Source organism: Ruditapes philippinarum, unplaced genomic scaffold, assembly GCF_026571515.1.
Source record: "Ruditapes philippinarum isolate M1 unplaced genomic scaffold, ASM2657151v2 ctg2547_1_1_1_1, whole genome shotgun sequence".
Classification (NCBI taxonomy): Eukaryota; Metazoa; Mollusca; class Bivalvia; order Venerida; family Veneridae; genus Ruditapes; species Ruditapes philippinarum.
Window position 1 is genome coordinate 136,888 of NW_026863931.1, and position 20,120 is coordinate 157,007.

Sequence of the window (20,120 nt, forward strand, 5' to 3'; positions counted from 1 at the left end):
CAGTTAAATGTGACATATTCTGTTGTTTAAGAATGTCTTAAGAATATCTTTTCTTCATTTTATTGTTGTATGTTAACATTGGACGATATATGGAAGAACATTTTGAGAGTTACGGTAAATTAAGGAATAAGTCGTTCCCGCGATTAAGAGACATTTACCATAAAAATGTGTTTTTGCCAATTTTGCTGCAAAACGTTAACCTTAAGTTTTAAAAAAAAATTGTTACTTCTAATAAATTACTGAGAAGTATGGAAATGTCACAAGAAAGATAAATAATGTTTTGGAATTGACAGAGAAGACTTCCATAACTTGTATATATAATTATGCAGGTTTTGACTTTTTTTCATGTAATTGTATGTAATTACCCCACCCACTTTTTATGCTGCACTTTGTTAAATCTGACATCTGTACTTTTAAAAATATTTATATCTTTGTATGCTATTGTATTTTGATGATTAAAGATAAACTCAACAATTTAATGAGCATTTATGCAATTTTAAGGTAAGATTGAGATGGGCTTTTCTTTAAAAAATGAAATTTTCGGCCATTTTTAAGGCAAAAAGTTCACCTTAATGTGTGAAAAAATAAGTTTGCACCCTTTAATTACTAAAAAATAGATAAGGAAATCTCAAGAATGATTAAAACCATGCATAGAAATTGCTGTAGAAGACCTATATACTTTTTGATGTATTTTAAGTACATGGCGTATTTTTCACAAAATGGATGGCACTTACCCCACCCACTTAAATAGTCCCTTAAACTAAAATTTAACTTTTTATCTAGACTTAAATATTTTTTTTCAAATTCTTTATCATGTATCTGTAAAAAAATGTGAAAAAATATTGTATAAGAGGTTAAATAATTTTCTGAGCCGAATTGGAACCAGCCAAATGCAAAAAAAAAAACACGTTTTTTACCCTTTTTAAGCATATTTTAAGGCAATTTTCAAAAAGTTATGCTTTTTAAAGTAAAAAAATTGCTTATATATCAGGAATTCTATGTAATTCCGATCATCTTGATGAATAAATGAATTTAAAATGTGAAAATGAAGTGTTGTATTTGTATTTTAAATAAAAATGGTATTTTCTTAAATTTTTGGCGGCCATCTTGGCGGCCATCTTGAATTTGGACAACGTGGGAACCCTTGATTTTCTGGGAACATAGATTTTTTTCAAATTTAGACATTCAAAAACAAAATGAGCCTGGTTTAAAAAAACCTTCCTGACATGCATCGTAGGCCTTCGTTCCTACTAAGCTATGGGTACTGTAACATAATTTGAACGTTTGCACACTTTGTGATGTCCATTTTTATAAATTGTCGTTAACGGGAAGCATTTTCATATCATTTCCCATTTTATCTCATTTTGTACCCTGCCTCTTCCCCCGCCTCATTTTCCTTACACCCCTTGTCCCTTTAATTCCTCTATTTGTCCCTTTTAGTTCTTACCACTTAACTTATTACATGTCCCTCTCCTTCTCTTACCTCTCTTGTGCCCTTTCCCGATTCAGTGCCTTCTTGGGTGGCTAGATTGCTTCGGGGGTCTGCGTTCTGTGAACGTTGCCTTTGCTTTTGTACGTTAATTTCATGTAAAAGCTTTTGAATAGACACAAGTTGAATTGATTTTGTTTGTTAAAACGCGTTTCATCTATTAATACAAAAATCGACAAAAAACCCAACAAAAAACAAGCAAACAAGCTAAACTTTTTTGCTAAGGCTTAAAGCATGGTAAAACATCTCAAATGGAAAGATAACTAAAAACTTCATGTCAATTATAGTACATTATTTATCATCTTAGTTATCAATGATAGCTATCTTGTGATTTAGAATATAAATAGTCTAGACGAAACACATCGTAATGTTGATTAATATTATTTATACCTGTTAGTATTCAAGTAACACCCACTTCTCAGAAACACATGATCATGAGAAACAACAATTTTATAACTAGATTAATGATGGACACAAAGGTGCACGAGCATGATCTTGGCAAAACGGTTTAGAATCAAGGTGGAGAGAAAAGCAATGCAGCTTAAGAAAATAAAGCAATGTCCTAAATTTTATTATTCCACAGTTTTGTATCGCAGTTTTATTACATGATTGTATTAGTATCCTTTGTACTTACAATCTTTTCATAGAATAAAGCCCAAATTGGAATGAGGTTGAATAACGTGAATACATTTCACCACCGCTCGAGAACGTGTTTACACCACCCTGATTGAAGTGAAGCATGAATAGAACAGTTCAAGCATTTTCATCAATAAAAATGTCTCGCGAGCTGCGTGCCCAAATTTGTCCCACAAGTGCATGTTTCGAACCGTTTATTTTTTCAAAATGTGAAACTTTCCTAAGATGTATTTTCCTTACTGCTGTATTTATGTTTGTACTTGTTTGTGTAATTAAATTAATGTTTCGAATGAAGTAATATGGCAAAAATATCGTAGAATGTCTAATAAAACATTTTGGTGTCATTTTTATGTCTGCCTTTGAATCGCTCTTATCAGTCTTTACCTATAAAATTATCTGAAATCAGAATCCTCATTTCCTAAGACTTATTGAGTAGGTTGAAAACCTCTTGTCTTAAAGAGTAAAATTATAAAATTATTTTACAGATAATATTCTGAGCGTTCGTAGATACCGTGATCTTAGATGTAATAACTTACATACGTCAGTAATTTCCTTTCTAGCAAGAAATTCTCCCAAAGAGAGATAATAGTTAAAGGGAGAAAAGAAACATTTTATGGCAATTATGGTGAACACATGTCCCATAAATTTGTAATTAGCCACTAGGAATTACTTTCGAGGTTACAGTGTATTTAGAATGAAGTTCAATGGTCGATAGTTTATTTACTTTTTATATTATTCATTTTGCGGTCCGATTATCACCTCCTGGCCCATCTATGGCGTGTATTAATGCCTTAATACTCTTGATAGACATCAAATTTACTTTGATATTTCTTCCTATCTCTGAATATTTCAACTGTTGTATACCAGTAAAGTAACTTCTGCAGAGTTGCTTCCCTTATGTGTATGCAACAAAATCTAGAAGCACGATTTATTTTCTTGGAATGAAATTGAAGCTAGTATTTCTTTCTTCAAATTTCAATAAAGCTGTGTTTATAGAATTTACGCTCATGTTTTAATCATAAAATCAAGCTATTTATGCTTCAATTCTAATTTCACTTTTACAGCTAGTTTCGATGACGTCAAATGTGACGTCATTGCTTCAATTTGTGCAAGTTATCGTGTTCAGCGGGCCGATTATGATTTATTTATCAGTTATCGACCCCAGGCCGGAAACTGATAATCTGTCACGTGCCATTCATAATCAATTGAAATCATAAGCAATTGCGTTACTTTATATAGTAACAAGTGTATTAATACTATCTTTGAAGTTATTGAATAATTAAAATCCATTTCCCCCACTGGTACCCTCGATTTAACACGAATTGCTAGTAAATACAATAAGTATTGAGCTAAAAAGTAAGTTAAAAATCAACGATAAATGGCGATAAAGAGTAACTATTTATTATAAATGACCACTTGCTTAAATCACTGAAATAAACATTTCAAGAAGATGACAAAGTAACATCATGCCGAATTTTATTCTGTTAAAGAGCGGGTTTGGGTATTTCTGAACATATAAGCACAAAATGAAATTTGTTATCTAAGTAAAACAGATTGTCTTGTCAACCTCTCAAGTAGTCAGAAATGACACGGAGTCACTTTTCTGCCGGATATTGCGGACAAATCGTGATACATTGTAGATACAAAAGCAGTACAATTGGATAGATTTTGTCATTTGATGGAGGCAATTTATAAACACGTCACTCATCGGAGGGTAAAGCTGAAAACTTTTTACTGTAAAAAAACAAAACAAAAACAAAACAAAAAAAAAACACAAACACAAAATACGTCCAGTTTAAACTATTTTACGATATGTAAGTGAATATATCCAAATTTGAAACATTCAGGTAACATTCAGGTAAATTTCATTAAAAGAAACACACTTTCAAATAATACATGTATTTAAATACTCAAAATAGTTAAAACTATTAAACTATTTAAGCTGCATGCCTCCAGATGTGTCAAAATATTTCAATAAAATCAAACTTAAGAAAAATGTACTAAAATTTTAGGAAAGTAAAAATTCAAAATTCATGTTATATTTTACATGTTCTGTACAATAAATGACTGATTTTTTAGTATTTACAACTACATGAACTATATGTCTACTGCGTTACTAACACAGTACGGGCTATTTATGCATATTTTGACCACTTTTTGGTAATTTACTGGGTTGTAAGTGTCATTTAAAATGTGTAAATTTCTTCCGTTTAGTTACTTCACAATATTAAACACTCCGAAACATTTTCAACATTTTCATGGAAATTAGCATATATCTGGAGGTGTGCTGCTTTTATAAAAATTTACGTAGCCGTTATATTAAATATTTCAGCGATACGATCATATTATAAACACATCTATTGTAAACATCAAATTGTTCAGCATAATCAAAAATAAAACATATTTTTGATATGCAGCAAAAGTCGTATACAGAAAGATCATCAGTTAAAGAATAAATGGATGTAGGCATATTAAATAATATTAATATTGAAGTATTCAGTATAGTATAAATTAATCATTAATTTATCAATGGATTAAAAAGTATAATATATCTACCTGAATAACATTATTTTCATTAGTTGACAAAGAAATTCTAGTAGAAACGATGCATTTTTTTCCTTTAAGATATACACATTGCAATATTGTTTTAATAAAAATTAAGTTAAACTTTGAAAAGAACGTCTTCATTTTATTATGCCAGTAAACATGGCATTTTTAAATTGTGCAAACTATTGTTTTCTTCAATTTACTGGTGCAAAAGTTGTTATTTTTAGATATTGACTAGTACCATATTTTTTTATATTTATCTTTTACCCTTTGTACACAAGATGCTCTCATTTCTGAGTTTCCTATGTTGAGTTTTCTTGTAAATAAAAACTTAATGACTATTATGCACTGAAGCTATTCCTTGAAATGTCGGGGAGAAATAGATAATGCTGTAACACAAACACATAATGAATACACCATCAGAGTATCAAAGTGCATGAGTATGATTCATATTCTCTTTGTGTCATTTTAAAGCGATTGACGACACTTGTACATATTTCTATTGGGAATACATCTGTAATTTTGATATTTACTTGATAACAATAACAATCTCAATTTAGTTCACGTCAGTTCTTGTCATTTCAACGTCAATATGGGCATTTTTATTTCAAAAACCTTATTCCGCAGATTGTTAGGTTGTATTCAAAAGATAATGTACGTCAATACTCCTTTGAATTAATTTAACATCAATGAGTCTTGTAAGTTGTTTTTATGTTTTTCATGATGTTCAATACAGTATAACATGGCATGATGTTCAATACAGTATAATATGGACCTTACGGTATATTAATATAAAAGAGTATATCAAATAAAGTAATTGTATAAATGTATAAATGGTCAACTTGTGCTGCGTTCCTAAATATGATGGCGAATTGTCACCAGAGTTGTAACATAAAACAAATTGTTATTTAGTACACACGAATATTATACGTAAATATTCCGAAACAAATTATCATGCTCCTTTCTCAAGAGGGGTTTTAACTGTTTAGCAATGACTTTGTGCATACGCCGACATATTCTCCTAAGACAATATCTAAATATATTTCTTTCAGTAGTCATACCGAAATTTAAACAATGGCTCTGTAAACTACAGGCTGCAAACATAAAGCCAGATACAACTGCAAAATAATATCTGTTCACGATATAGTTGGCATGTTTATGTTACATATACTATCTCTCAGACATTTAAACTGTCGTCATGAGAATTTCAAAGGATTAACAAGTGACAGTAGTGACAGTTAAAATTATTAAATTTGGTTTATTTGATTGTTAAAAATAAATAGAAAATTTCGTTAACGCATCTTTATATCGCATACTGTGACATAAATGAGGAACAACTTTGATAAGTGTTTTTCTTCTACATGTATAATGAAATATCAGTACTTCTGTGATATAATTCAAAGGAAAAAAAGAATGAACACAGCAAAAAGAACATGATAAAGAGTAATTAAGTGAAAAAAAGCTTAAGATACCGTGCATTTTAATAAATAATAAATAAATAAATGAAAGAAAAAAGGACAACAACAACAAAAAAACCACAACAACAACAAAAAACAACAACAAAAACAAACAAACAAACAAGCAAACCAACAAAACAAACACACAATATAAATAACAAAAAGGAAAAGTGACAAATTAAATAAAGATAGACAAACACGTTTTGCTTGACGTTATCAAAACTCATAAAAGGAAATTAGATTTAAAAATATCAAACAAAATTTACACCTCTTCCATGAACATTCATCTGTTACATTTTCAATTTAACCGCTTAAGGCATATTAACCGCCATTTTAAATTTAAAGAGGACTAAGAAATGATACGCGTTTCTATGAGATCCGATCAAAGTCATTTGACTTAAAGCGTACAAGCTATGAATCAAATCTTTAAACAGTAATATTATGTTGTTTTTATAACCTTACTGAAAATTCTAGAAAGGGTTGTAACATAAAATATCGTTGTTATTTAATATACATGAATATTGTACATAAACAGAATAAAATGTCGAAGTATTTTTCTTTCAAAATTCTTATCAATTTTGCAACTATTTTCTCTAAAAGGCTTTGAAATTCTTCCCCATTCCCCATATTCTCCGGACTTGGCCCCCTTTGACTTCTACCTATTTCCAAAACTGAATAACCAGCTTCGTGGTAGACATTTTAGAAGCAATGAAGGTTTCATGGAGGCGGTCAATGTGTTTTTTTTGAGGACCAAAATAGAGAGTTTTATTTTGAAGGGTTAAACAAGTTGGAGCACAGTTGGGCAAAGTGCATTGATGTAAAGGGCGATTATATTGAAAAGTAAGATTAGTTGGGTTCTCTGACTACCGGAAGTACATCGGGCCGAGATTTTTTTTGATCAATCTTTGTATCTAGTTGATCTATAGCAGCCTTCACTTATTACATTTGAAAACATAATAAATTGAGCCGTTAGAAAGTTCTTTTCAGTGTTTTATTGCATTTAAATTTATTTGCAGCTATTGGAAATACTACAATTTACCATCCTTTTGCATAAAGTAAATGACATGTTTTTCGGGGTTTTTTTTGTCATTTTTTCCATGAAATAACAAAAACAAATGTGAAATCACAATGGTTCTTTCTGCAGACTTTGTCGAGAAATGACTAGGAATAATGAAAACACAGTGAATGTACTTAATAATATTTATTTTTATAGATTCTGTCCACATTTTATGAGTGTAATGTATGAAATTATATAATTGTATTATACACAGACTTTTGTAGCTTTCGTAGATATCGTAGTCTTAAATTCAATTACTGATAGACGTCAGTATTTTCCTTTTAACAAGAAAGTCTCCCATCAAGAGGTTGATAATTAAAAGAGTTAAGGACCAATATTTATGGTAATTACAGTAGACACCTGTCTCAAGTGTGCTCTAAGTGACTGGAAATTTTTTCTGTGTTAAAGTTCTTTTTTTAAACGAAGTTCGATGGTTTATAGTGTATGTATATTTTTATAGGTGACAAAATTGCAGGAGTACATTTCTCATCTTATTCGATAGTTTGGTAGGTGCTGCTTCTCAGCAGAAGCTTCAATATTCGTTAAATATATCTAGATACTCAAGGAAAATCAATTCATCATATTTTGTCCAAATAAATTAAGGATTAACATAAACTTGTTTAACTATAGCCAAAGTATTTGTTATATTCAGCAAAGGAATAACAAGTCAAATACAACTAAAATTAAAAATTGAAGAATAAATGTATACATAGGAAACTATCAACATATTTTTGTTGTTCCGTAATTCGATCATACTTAAACGACAAACACAAGTGATATCTTGATTAATCTCAATTCAATTTTTTTGTATTGTTCAATTTTTCAATTCCAGAGATAACATTAAATTGTATTCATAAGATAATTTACGTGAATACTTCATTGAGTAATGAATCATTTAAATTGTTTTTATGATGATGTTCATATCAATTCAGATAATGGTATATTGATCTCAAAGGGATAATGTTATATATTATGAAATATTTTAACAAACTTCATTAAATGGTAAAATTTTGTGTTTTCCCTATATGATGATGGATTGTCACTAGAGTTGTAACATAGAATGCCTCCGTTATGAAAAAACGCTTGAATAGAATACGTACAATGTTCTGAAACAAAATATTCTGCTCCTATATGAAATAGGGTTGTTTCCATTTTGCAATGGTTTCGTGCATACGCCATTCGTTCCTAAGTAAATATACAATTTCTTCCATACAGATATTCTTAAACTATTCTACTACCATCAAATTTCATACAATAATTGTGAAAACCACAGACAGCAAATTTATAGTTTTGTAATACTGCAGAATAACTTCAACCATTTCCCGAAATAGTTGCATGTTTCTCTTATATATATTTTCTCTCAGACATTTAACTGTCGTGATGAAAATTTCAAAAGATTAACAAGTGACAGTAAAGATTATAGAATTTGTTTATTTATTGTAAAGATATATTGCCCAATAATTGGATTAATTTTTACTTCTTTAAAAAGGGCATACATGAATTTTATAATAATAATTGTGTTTAAATAATGGATTTAGGATATGTCAGATGCTTGCTACCTGAAGATGATAGCGCTAAATGTGAAATAATTTGCCATAAAAGTAGAAAAATGTAAGCAAAGAAGTATTTTGACTTCCATACAAAATACTTAATCACTATTACTTTTCTTATTGCCAGGAAGCTACCAAAAGAAAATGATGGCTCAGGCAGTTGGCCAATAAGTAACTTTTGAATAACTTATCTTTTTATTAAAAAAGGACGAAGACGTTATGCCTGATGTATATTCAGCTCATTAAAGTAAAGTATCCTTTTGTCTTTTAAGCAATTCATATACAAACCGGTTCATTATTATAAAATCTGTTTTGTAATTTATAAAGTCACTACACACATTTTTTCAACAAAATCTCATACACTGATATGCGTATTCCTCGAGAACAATTCAGGCGTCAGCCATCATAGCTAAGCGTGTGTCCAACAGTTTTATCACTTTGATATGAAAATAGCAAAATCAATTCGAGGAATTGGTTTATCATTTGGTATAGAAATGATGCAGATCTCGGACATTTTATTTCCATCGCATTCCATCCATAAATTTCCCCATTCTAAATACGATTATGCCCATAATAACCTAATCAATGCACAATTTTTTAAAATATGTATTCTTTCCTTACAGTTTTGTAGCATTCTTTCTAGATTTGTCATATGATAAAAAAATGTATTTAAATAAGGATAGTAAACGTAGTGCTTTGTCTAGATATCAGCTCTTTTGTGTGTAATGTAAAATGTTACTCATTCTTGTGTAGAAGATTCACATTCTCAAAACTCCTATCAACGTGTATTTTTCTTTATTACTGTATTTTATTCTAATTAGAATGTTTGGTATGGATGATGTAAAATACGCAAAATTAAATGTGATAAAAATATTGTTGGGGCCCATGATGTCATCACAAAGACGAGAAATGATAAATTTTGATCAACTATCTTATACAGTTCGAATCCAGCCCTATCCGAAAATATGGCATGCAAGCTGTCAGTCACAGAAATTATATCATTAATTACTTGGTTCTACATTAAAGTACAGGTTTAATTCAATCAATTACCGATAAAGAAGTTTAACCGGGTTTTTGAAAATTGTACACGGGTCAACACTTGGGAAATTTTCTTTTTTTATCTTTTTGGAATTAATTTTCATCGCTCTTCGAAAGTTTTCCCCCGGGTCGTTTTGGGTTGGGGGAAATTTTTTGGAGTTTACGACATTCCTTTAAATTTAAAAAAACCCCCTTTCCCGGGGAAAACCCGGTAAAAACTTATCATGCGGGGCTATAAAATTTTTTTCAAAACCATTTCTTTTGTTTTTTTTGCAAATAATATGTAAAGATTTTTTTTAAATTTCCCAAGCAACAGGGTCTTTTAGTAAGTACATTCCCAAGTTTTAATTTAGATTTGGCCCCCTTTAAAATTTTTTACCCCGAGGAATGGGGGGAAAAAACCCAAAACCCTTGGGGTTTTTCCCAACTTTTCCTGCAGAGTTTTCCTGAAATTTCCCAAGCATCGTTTTTATATATTAAGTTTCGACCGCCCCTTTTTGATCAAACCTCTTGCCGCCTAAAAATTTTAAAGGTTTAATCCCCCGAGATGATTGCCGGGGAATTTTCGGGACAATTTTTGTTTTTTTTGGGACCCCTGTTAAAACCCGGGATACAGACGAAAGTAAAATAAGGATCCCGTTCATTTTAAAATTTCCCAACCATTTGGAATTTTCCAGGGTTTCATTAATTTTTCTTGTTCTTTTTTATTTTTGTTTTGGGAAAAATCTAGGGGCGCTAAAGAGGGCCCCGAGCCCCTTTCAAATTTTTTTGAATTTTTTGATTAAATTAGAAACTTTTTTTTTGTGTGATGCGGTTTGACCAACCCAAAATTTCCAGGCGGGGTTTGACGTTTTTTAAATTTTTTTACTTTTGTTCCCACGTTTTATATTTTTTTTAAATGAAAGATAGAGAGAAGAATGTACATGCAGAAAGGAACGAGTATTGGACAAGAAGGCCATTTTAGTCAAGAAATCTTTTACAGTTTGACAGTTCAGTTGATGTTCATGCTGAAAATTTTGATAAAAACTTCGTAAGCTGTATTAGAAGAGATAATTTTTCATCTAAATATGTATTAGGGTTTTTGGAATGGAAATCTAGCCTGGGTTCCAGTCTGTCGATTTTTTTATGTGCTTCTGTTCGGCAAATCGACAGCCTGGGGAAATAAGATTTTCGAATCGAAGCGTCACCTAGTATACACCCCCAAAAATTTACGGGTGTTATTTAAAGAACGATAACTCATGCAACAACAAACTAGTTGCTAAAAATAGAAACGGAATTTCCACGAAGTGACCCGAAGCTCAACGAAACAGTTACGGGCCTCGCTTTCAAAACACCATTTCCGATTTAAATAACACTCTCGTTGACAAAGTTTATTGCATGATGAGTTAATTCGAACAACAGGTTTGATTAGTTAAATTGCATAAAGTTTGTGAGCATCAGAGAATTGTGCTGGACGCAATTTATAATAGTAAATGGCGTCAAATTTTCAACATTCATCATCTTCGCCTCGATTTCGATTTAGTTTCATGTAATTTGTTGGTCACGTGCTAATCGGTCTATTAATAGGATTATCATTAGTCGATAATGACATGGGAAACCCCGCAGGTTTCCCCAGGCGTTGATAGTTGATACTATCAAAACCAGAGATGTTGTTGCGTTATCTATGACGATCGAGTATGAAATAGCGCGTATCGGTTATAAATAAAAGCAAAAAATTTTCAACGCCTGAATTTCCCAGGCTAAATGGAAATCATTAAAATTGAGTTATGCTCATGTTCAGCTTCCTTCCTGTAATTTTAAAAAGTTCTACTTGAAGAATTGTTAATTTTGATTACTGAAATCAAAAGAAGAGATTTATGCTTGTGTTCCCTGCTTAAAGGTGCCTTTTAATTTTGAGCAGTGGTATTAAATGTCTCCTTATTCACTCTCACTGTGATGTCTCTGCCCCATGGGTTTTTATGTAAGAGCCAGGGTATATGAGCTTATTATATCTCAATCTCACTCTCTTTTGCAAGCGCCTATTCTTATGTTCGACAGTGATTATATGAGTATTTTTACTATCACCACTCTCATGTCAATCTTCTGCGCAGGTTTTAGATGAGTTATGCTTTATCTATGTTGCTTATATATTATTTTATCCCAGTAATAATGATGGAACCTAGATCTTGACCAACGTATATGAAGCTGATGTACTTATAAGAAGGTCACAGATTACAGGGACACAGATATAAACGATTTTTATGAAATTTATATGTACCACCATTTTTTTTGAAGATATTTTTCAATTATTATTGTTAAACTTAACATTTATGGCCTTTACTTTCATCCCTCCATGTCTCTCCACTTATTCATATTTAGGTTATTTAGGGTAATTTGGTGGTTCTGGCTTTCCTTAAGGCTTGATTGCTTAAGACGCCCCTTGCCAGGACAGGATTCGAAAACCATATTTTTTGAAAGTTATTTTCTTAGTGCCGGCCCCACTGGAACACCTGAACATATTTTTCTGGGTGTTCAGAAGAGTGGGATATATGCCTGAGAATTTACAAGTCTACTGGATACAAGTGAAGACTGGTATAGAGTTATGGAATCCTGCATATCTAGTGATTGCGGAACCTAGGCAAGTTGAAGTTGTGATCCTGACAAAGTTTGCTGCTGAAAAGTTGAGGTAGAGAAAACAAAGCTTCTTCAAGATACAGGGTTTATAACATGACACCAATGTCGAAGCTAAGCATTTCCATGTGTGGTCTAATTAAAGCCATTCTTTTTAATATTTAGTTTTTTTTTTAAGAGATTAAATTAATATTATTTTTTGATGTTCAGGCATTAATGGGAAAAGGAGAAAGAATCTTAAAAAAGAGAGACAATTGAGGGTGAAGGTGCCTGATTTTGTGAACTGTTAAGTAATGCCGAATAAACAGATTTTGAGATTGGGGGACTTGATGGGATTACATTTTTCTAATGTTAATCAAAATTCAGGGAATTTTAGTGAGGGTATATGCTACAGATTTCCTGGGCGTATTGGGTTGATAATTTAACAGGGACACCTCAACTGTTGGTGATAATGTTAATGCCTGGTGATATTGTTTAAGGCATAATTTCTAACAACAAATTGGGGCAAGCACGGGAAAAATATGACCAAATGCTATAGTTGATACTATTCGGGCCAATCTTATAATCCTTTTTCACAGGGGCCTTAATTTAATGTCAGATTCCCAAAAAGGTAGGGCATACTCAAGGTTTATGTTCAAAATTTTGGAGCGGTCCTTCTTTCGTTTAAGTAAAAGAACCCTCTACAGCCTTTGGGGATTAACCCGGGGCAAGAATAAAAGGTATTTGTAATGGCTCAATTTTTTCTAGGTTTATGGGCACTGGCAAAAGAGGGAAGACATTTGAAAACCCCAATTTGGGTTTCTGCTAGAGAAAGAAATAGACTTACCCGGGTTTTTTCAGGGTAAAGAAAACTTGGGGGGTTTGGTTTTTAAAAGGGTTTTCAAAGTTCCCGGGTAGAAATTTAGATGATCAGAAGAAGATAGGTTAAGATTGAGTTTACTCCTAGGACTACAAGGTGATGCTGGGGACTTTTTTTTTGGTCAACTTCAACCAAATGTTAGGCAAGGACTACACCTAAAATTTAATTGGTGAACTTTAATAACCGTTTTTAGAGTTATACGTAAGCTAAAAAACCTTTGGCGCACAGGGTTTTAGTAGGCGATGCCAGAAACAAAATGAAAGTCAGCTTGAAGAATTTTCAAATTGGACTTTAAAAAAAGGTTATATGACAGTCCCTTATGCAGAAGCGTGATCCTGAGACCAGACGTGAAGACCTACTTTTAGACGTTTTCTTGATGGGTTATATGATGAAAAAGCTAGTTTCAGGTTTGAATTTTTAAAAGGGCCTAGGAGGACATTGATTGAGGCAGTATATCAGGGTGGTTGCATTCCAGGGGACAAAGAATAGGTCTCTTATGATACGACATTAACAGTGACAAGAATGAAGAAGAGAGCTACCAGAAAGGTCAAGTATGATTCTACAGAGGGTGATTATGGGGAAAAGGTCTATGAACAGAGTGATAATTCTACAAGAATGAATGCTGTTAATAATTTAGGGTCAAAGGTTGTTGCTAAAAAATGCCGAATATAAGAAGAAAGATGAACAGAGAATGATAAGTATCCTCTTGGGAGAAACTAAAGAATCTATAGATAAGACTTTGGCTGAGCTGATGAAGAAGATGATGAAATAAACAGGAGAATATCTGGTGAGAAAAAGGTTTTGACATGTTATGAATGTGGGAAAACCCAGGGCACTTTTTAAAAGGGAGTGTCCTTACACTGTATGCAAATCATACAAAGAGACAAGGTCACGTGCGTAACAGTTCTTCAAACTTCAGGACAGTCCTGGTAATTAGAGCGTCAAGGATCCGCTTTAATGGTACAAATTCGTTAAAATTTTTAGGGTCCTTCTTTGGCCGAAGACGACCCCTCTTTATGAGAAAACAGGCCGTACTTATTGGAAAAATTAAAAAAAGGGTTAATGAAAGAAGAAAAAAACTAAACCACCTATGTGGTGCTCACAAGATTCAACTTACAAGTTATTACCATTATATTTCACTGTTGATTACAGGTTTGCCTTCCCAAAGACAGTGAAAAAAGGTATTTTTTAATCAGATACCAGAACAATAAGACCTATTTTAGAAAAACAATTCAAAATTTATCAGTTGCAGGTTGTAATTGTCCTGAAAAAAATATTTGGTTTAAGGCTCTAGCATTTGATATTGAATTTAGGAAACCCGAAAAATCAAAGTTAAAGATATTTAATTGTTTGCAGAAAACTTAAGACGAAGGTCTTCTTGGGGCGACATAATGCAAGAGGAATGAGAGAAGTGGACCAAGTTGACCTGTTATTAAGTAAGGGGATTTTGGGAATTTTGGTTTTGGCTCAAAACAATACCAATTTTAACAAGTAGGTAAAGATAATCGTGTACGCAAGGGGTTACAGCGGCAGACCACTACATTGGTGCCAGGTTATAGTGAAACAAGTGATAGATGTTTTATTGTTGAAAGGTTTACCTTGAAGATGATTATGACCCAAGGCCAAAGATGGTGCTGGAGTAGAACCCAAGCCAAGAATTTACAGATAGATATTCTCTCGTCATGGCGTAATACTATTTTGATTATAAACAGTTGTCCTACACAAAAAGGTACGTGTGATAAACCCTTTTTCTGAAGCAGTCCGATAAATCAAGATAGTGTGTTTGTTGGTACAGCTGCAAGGCTATGTTAGATTCTTCAAAAACTATCATTACAGGGAGGAAAATTTCCAGTCAGAAAGAAAATAAATTTTTTGGTTTGCAATTTGTAGGATTCAGTTTGAATAATCAAAGTACTTAAGTGTTCTGCTTTGATTGACAACAACAAAACAAAAGTCCTTTAGATGGGTACCCTGTTTCATTTAAAAGAAAATTTATTTGATAACATCCCAGTAAAGGTCAGGTCAAAAGGCCGAATAGCCCAGTACATTGCAGGGTTGCTCATACAGAATGCAGATTGCTTTTCTAAGCTCATTGAATATGATTTAGGTTGCACGGATTTTGCCGTGCATGGAAATTGAAAACAGGAGATTCTAGGACCAATCCAGGGGTACCACCAAGAAGAGTCCCAATTGCATTTGCTGATGTGAAGAACGGGAAAGATCTTGGAGAGAAAATGGAAAAACAAGGTATAATTAGAAAGTTCTAAAACCCTTGGGCCAGTCCATTATGTCTGGTATTCAAGAAGGATTGGAAAAGTTCGACCATGTATTGACTACCGTGCACTTAATAAGGTAACCAAGTCTGACAGCTATCCTATAAACCAAGAACTAGAGATTGTCTTGATTGCTTGTAGCAGGTGCAACTCTTTTATATTCTCAAATTTTGATATTACAAGTTTCTTTATCATTCCAAGATTACCTGTTAAGGAAAAAGATATTCCTAAAACAGCATTTCGTTACAAAAATATGGGTTGTATGAAACATTTAACTATTTTGGCCTATTGGGGATGCAAAAAATTTCCAAGTGCATCATTTCAAAACGTTGTATGAGGCAGCTTTCAATGGACCCTTCAGTGGACCCCAACTTGTTTGATATAATCTAGATGACATTATTTTGTTAATGCAAGTTTACCTTTGCATGTTTCACTTAAAAACGAGTTACATGCTGTGTTAGCTAGAATAAAAGCAAGCTGGTCTTAAATTGAAGCCAGATAAATGTCAAATATTTCAAGATTTCAGTTTGAATTTCTCGGACATACAATTTCCGCGCTGATGGGTTCTCCCTTTCTGTTAGAAATTGTAAGTAAACTTTTTGGGGAATTCAGTTACTCCAGAAACTGTCACACAGGTATGGGATTCCCTTATTACAAGGAACGCCATATCAAAAACTATTCCCAGTTTGATGAAGCCCCCTTGATTGACCTTACCAAAGAAAGTAAGGAAATTTGAATGGGACTAAAGAATGTGAGACCCAAGTCTACAAGGTTACGAGGTTTTGTTGTGAATTTTAATTGCTTTTCCGAGGGATTCACTTTGTTTCCGGAATTTTGTACTTCACCCAACTAGCCCAGGTGTTCAATGGTGCTGTGTTTGGCGCCGTTAAAAAAGTTGCCCGTACTTTCCACTTCGAAGTGTTGTTATATTTTCTGTCCTCGGGATCATTTGATGCCAACACTATAAAGTGTTGAGAATTGAGTACCGCGCCTCAAGCCGGTGCTTAGGGGGTGAGGGATGTTTGCACTTATTCATTATCCCTCATGTACAACCCTCAATCAAACCGGTCTTGCAATTCTTTATGTTATTTTTGTGATTAATGCTTCCGAGGATCACTTTGTTTCCCGGAATTTTTTAAAAGAATGTGTTTGATTAGTCCTTGAAGATTCATTGGCTTACCCTATGGAAGATGGTGAATAATATACTTTGACGCGATGCAAAGTGATTTTTTCGGATTGGGTCTGTGCTTAGCCCATAATTCAGAATCGGGAATACTTATGTAGAGCGAGTAATTAAGTTATGGAAGCAAAATGTTGACTAAATCTGAGAAAAATTATTTGCGTGACTGACAAAGGAAAACTTCCTAGCCCTGAATTTTTTGTAGAATATACGGACAATATTTACTTGGACGGGAAAAATTTATAGTAAGGGAACAGACCATCAAGGCCATTGGTGTGTATCTCTTTTCTTTTCAAAGGGAACCTAAAGGGAGGCATGCCGAGGTACCTCGAAATATTATTTCTTAATGACCCTTTATCATTAAGAATATCGTTTTCAGGTAAGAAGCATTCAAATTGCAGAGATTGTATGTCTAAGATGTGTAAAAGCCTTTGGGATTGTCAGTGTTAAATTATTTTGATGAATTGGAGGCCATTTAGGTGTGGTTCGTGTAAGAATGTTTTGAAAATTGGAGTACGGAATGATATCAAATGCTGTTGAATGAGAGCAGTTAAGGTGAGTTAAAAGTCCATGGTGCGGGGTTGTGTCTCCGTTGCCAACAAAATTTGTTGAACCCCGTCGGGGGGGACTGCGGGTACAGGATATTTTTAGGGCAGTAAAAGAGGAGAAGTGTTTCTTTTTGGGGCCCCAAAAAAAATGTATACATTTAGGGGCCCATGATAGAGGGAAAAATATACGGTTTAAATGGCAGTGGTATTTAAAAACATGGGCAATTCTTTTAAGGGCCATTTGGCAGCCATGGTAAAGATGATGAAATCTCACAGGTTTGGGGAAGGGTTTAAAAATCAAGGTTTTTTGGAAAAAATTATTTTTTAAATACAGGATCTGTTTGCTGGGAAAAAAAATTTTACAGTCAACATTTAGGGGAGTAATATTCATAAGGGGTTAAAACAAAAATTCCCAAAAGGGCACAGGTAAAATAGGTGGGGAGTTCAACTTAGCAGGGGGGGCAAGGGCCCAAATTCCAAAATTTACCTTAATAACAAAGGTTTCCCAAATTTTCAACAAAAGGGGCCCAAAAACATATATTTTTAAAACTCAGGCTACTATTTTAGAATTTAAACCCATATATGATGCTAAAAATTTTAAAAACCCCACTGAAAAACCACCTTTAAAAGAAAAATATCAGTTACTGGGGCCCGCAACCCAAAATTTTTTGGGTTTCTTGGGCTTCTCAGAAAATTATTTATGGGAAATTTTCTATTAAACAATTTTTGTCCTAAGAATTTGGGACGAAAACCTTATTGCAAATTTTTTGTTCCCGGGGTTTTAAAAATGGAAAATTTTCAGAAAATTCATGGGGCCCGTTTTTGGTTTGGGCTTGGGGGTTAAAAAAACCCATCAAATTAAAAAAAATTAAAAAAAGAAGTTAAATTTTTGGTTTTAAATAAGGAAATGCAAAACCCAAGGGTTTCCCCCAAGTGTGATTTTTTTTGAAAACCAATAAAAAGTCCACCAGGAAAAGGGTAAGGGACCTTTGTGTTATTTTGCCGTGGGGCGGCTGTTAAAAAAAGTCTCCCCGTACATTTAATCCCAATGATGTTATATTTCGTCCTTGAAGATCGTTCCCGCACGACAATTTTTGTTGTGCCCTTGTGGTATTTTTAGGGTTTTCAACTTTTCCGGCATTTTTATATGGGGGTTCCAATATTCCTACTTGAATAATGTTGAATCACCCTTTAATATTTGCCCGCTTTTAAAATTTGTCTTTTACGTCTTATCTGTGATAACGCAGGCTTCAAACCTCTGATCCCCTTTCAAAATTCCCTTTTTATTTAGTTCTGCCCATTTTTTTCTCGTTTAGGGCCACACGCTTTTTTATTACTTTGGGGACCAACGCCGTTTTCATGGAATGGCACGGAGGTTTCACATTAAGGTTCCATGGGATAAACCGCCGTATAAACACATCTGCGGATTTTCAAATTTCAAAATTTTACTATTTCAAACGTTTTTAAATTGAATTTTTCCTGGCTTAAACCCGGTGCAGGGGCGTTGGAACGGTAATTTTGCAACCCTTTCCAGTACCGTCCATAACAGGCTCAATCAAACCAGCCGGCAACATTTTCAATTTTGCCGTTGTTGGGGCTTTCTTTGGGATTCTGTATTTTATCTATTTTTTGGGAAATTTTAACCCCTTTGGGTGGATTTTATGGAATGTTTAGCTACAGAAATCATTTTGGGGTCCTTTTCCTTTTGACACCTCGAGCGGCAAACAGGTTTTTATATTAGTTGTTACAAGGATCATTTTTCCCAAAATGGGTTGAGATTTTTGGGGGTCTTTTCCCCCCCTTTTGAACCAGACAGCCAAGACTTACAGCTTTAATGTTTATTTAAATGAAAGTTTATTTCACGTTATTATGGTCACAATTTTCTTTACCACCCAGTGACCCCTTGGAGTAACTTTGAGAGTAAAATTTTTTGCTGAAACTTTGTTACTTTAATGGGGGGGTTTCGCAAAACTCCCGAAACCTCGGTCAAGAAATCCAAAATGTAATGGTCAATTCTGAAGATTTTAATGCCGTACTAGTTGCATGATTTTAAGGCTTATCTTAAAGGGGGAACAAAACAATTTTGGGAGCTTGAACTTAGGATGTCTTGCTGTCTGGCCATATAGGGCTACCCCACATAGCCTCTACTGGTATGACTCCAAAACATGTTAATGCAGGTCGTCAGTTTCGAATCCCGCAGAAGGTCAAAAACATTTATGGACATGGGTAAGTTGCAAACTTATTTGGTTCTGTATGCAGAAAATTGGGCCAAAGAGAATGTGCCTTGGCACAATCATTAGCTAGAACAGGGAATTTTGGAAGGATCACCCTTCGAAACAAGTACAGCACGATGTTAAACTTTCAAAAAAAAATACAAAAATAGGAGACTTCATGAATCTAGGGTTTCCCCGGGGTTGGTTTCCCAAAAAAGGGAAAAAAATTTTACCAAAACTCTGTTTGAAAACCCCCAAATGTTTAAAAAGTATTAACTATATGATCAAGATTTCAAGATTCCCAAAATCGTACGGTTCCCTCACGATAAATTTAAACCCCTTTTTAGGGAAAAAGGTGCCGAAAGGGTTTAAATTTTAAATCAAAGGGAAAAAATTTTAAAGGGGTAAGTTGGTCAAAGGGCCAAAGGGGGTTTGGGTAAAAATTTTTCTTTTTCTTTTGCTGTTGTTTTTGTTTTTTTTGTTTTTTTTGTTTTTCAGATGGCCACTGCTATGTTGAAGTGTGTTGCCAAGAGGGGAAGGGTGTACGAATGTAAGATCTGCCTGAAGCGAGACGAGAAGACTAGAATTGAGTTGCACTTTTATACATCACATGTAAGTGAGTATAATGTGCCGTTCAAGTGTATTAACTGTGACTTTAAGTGT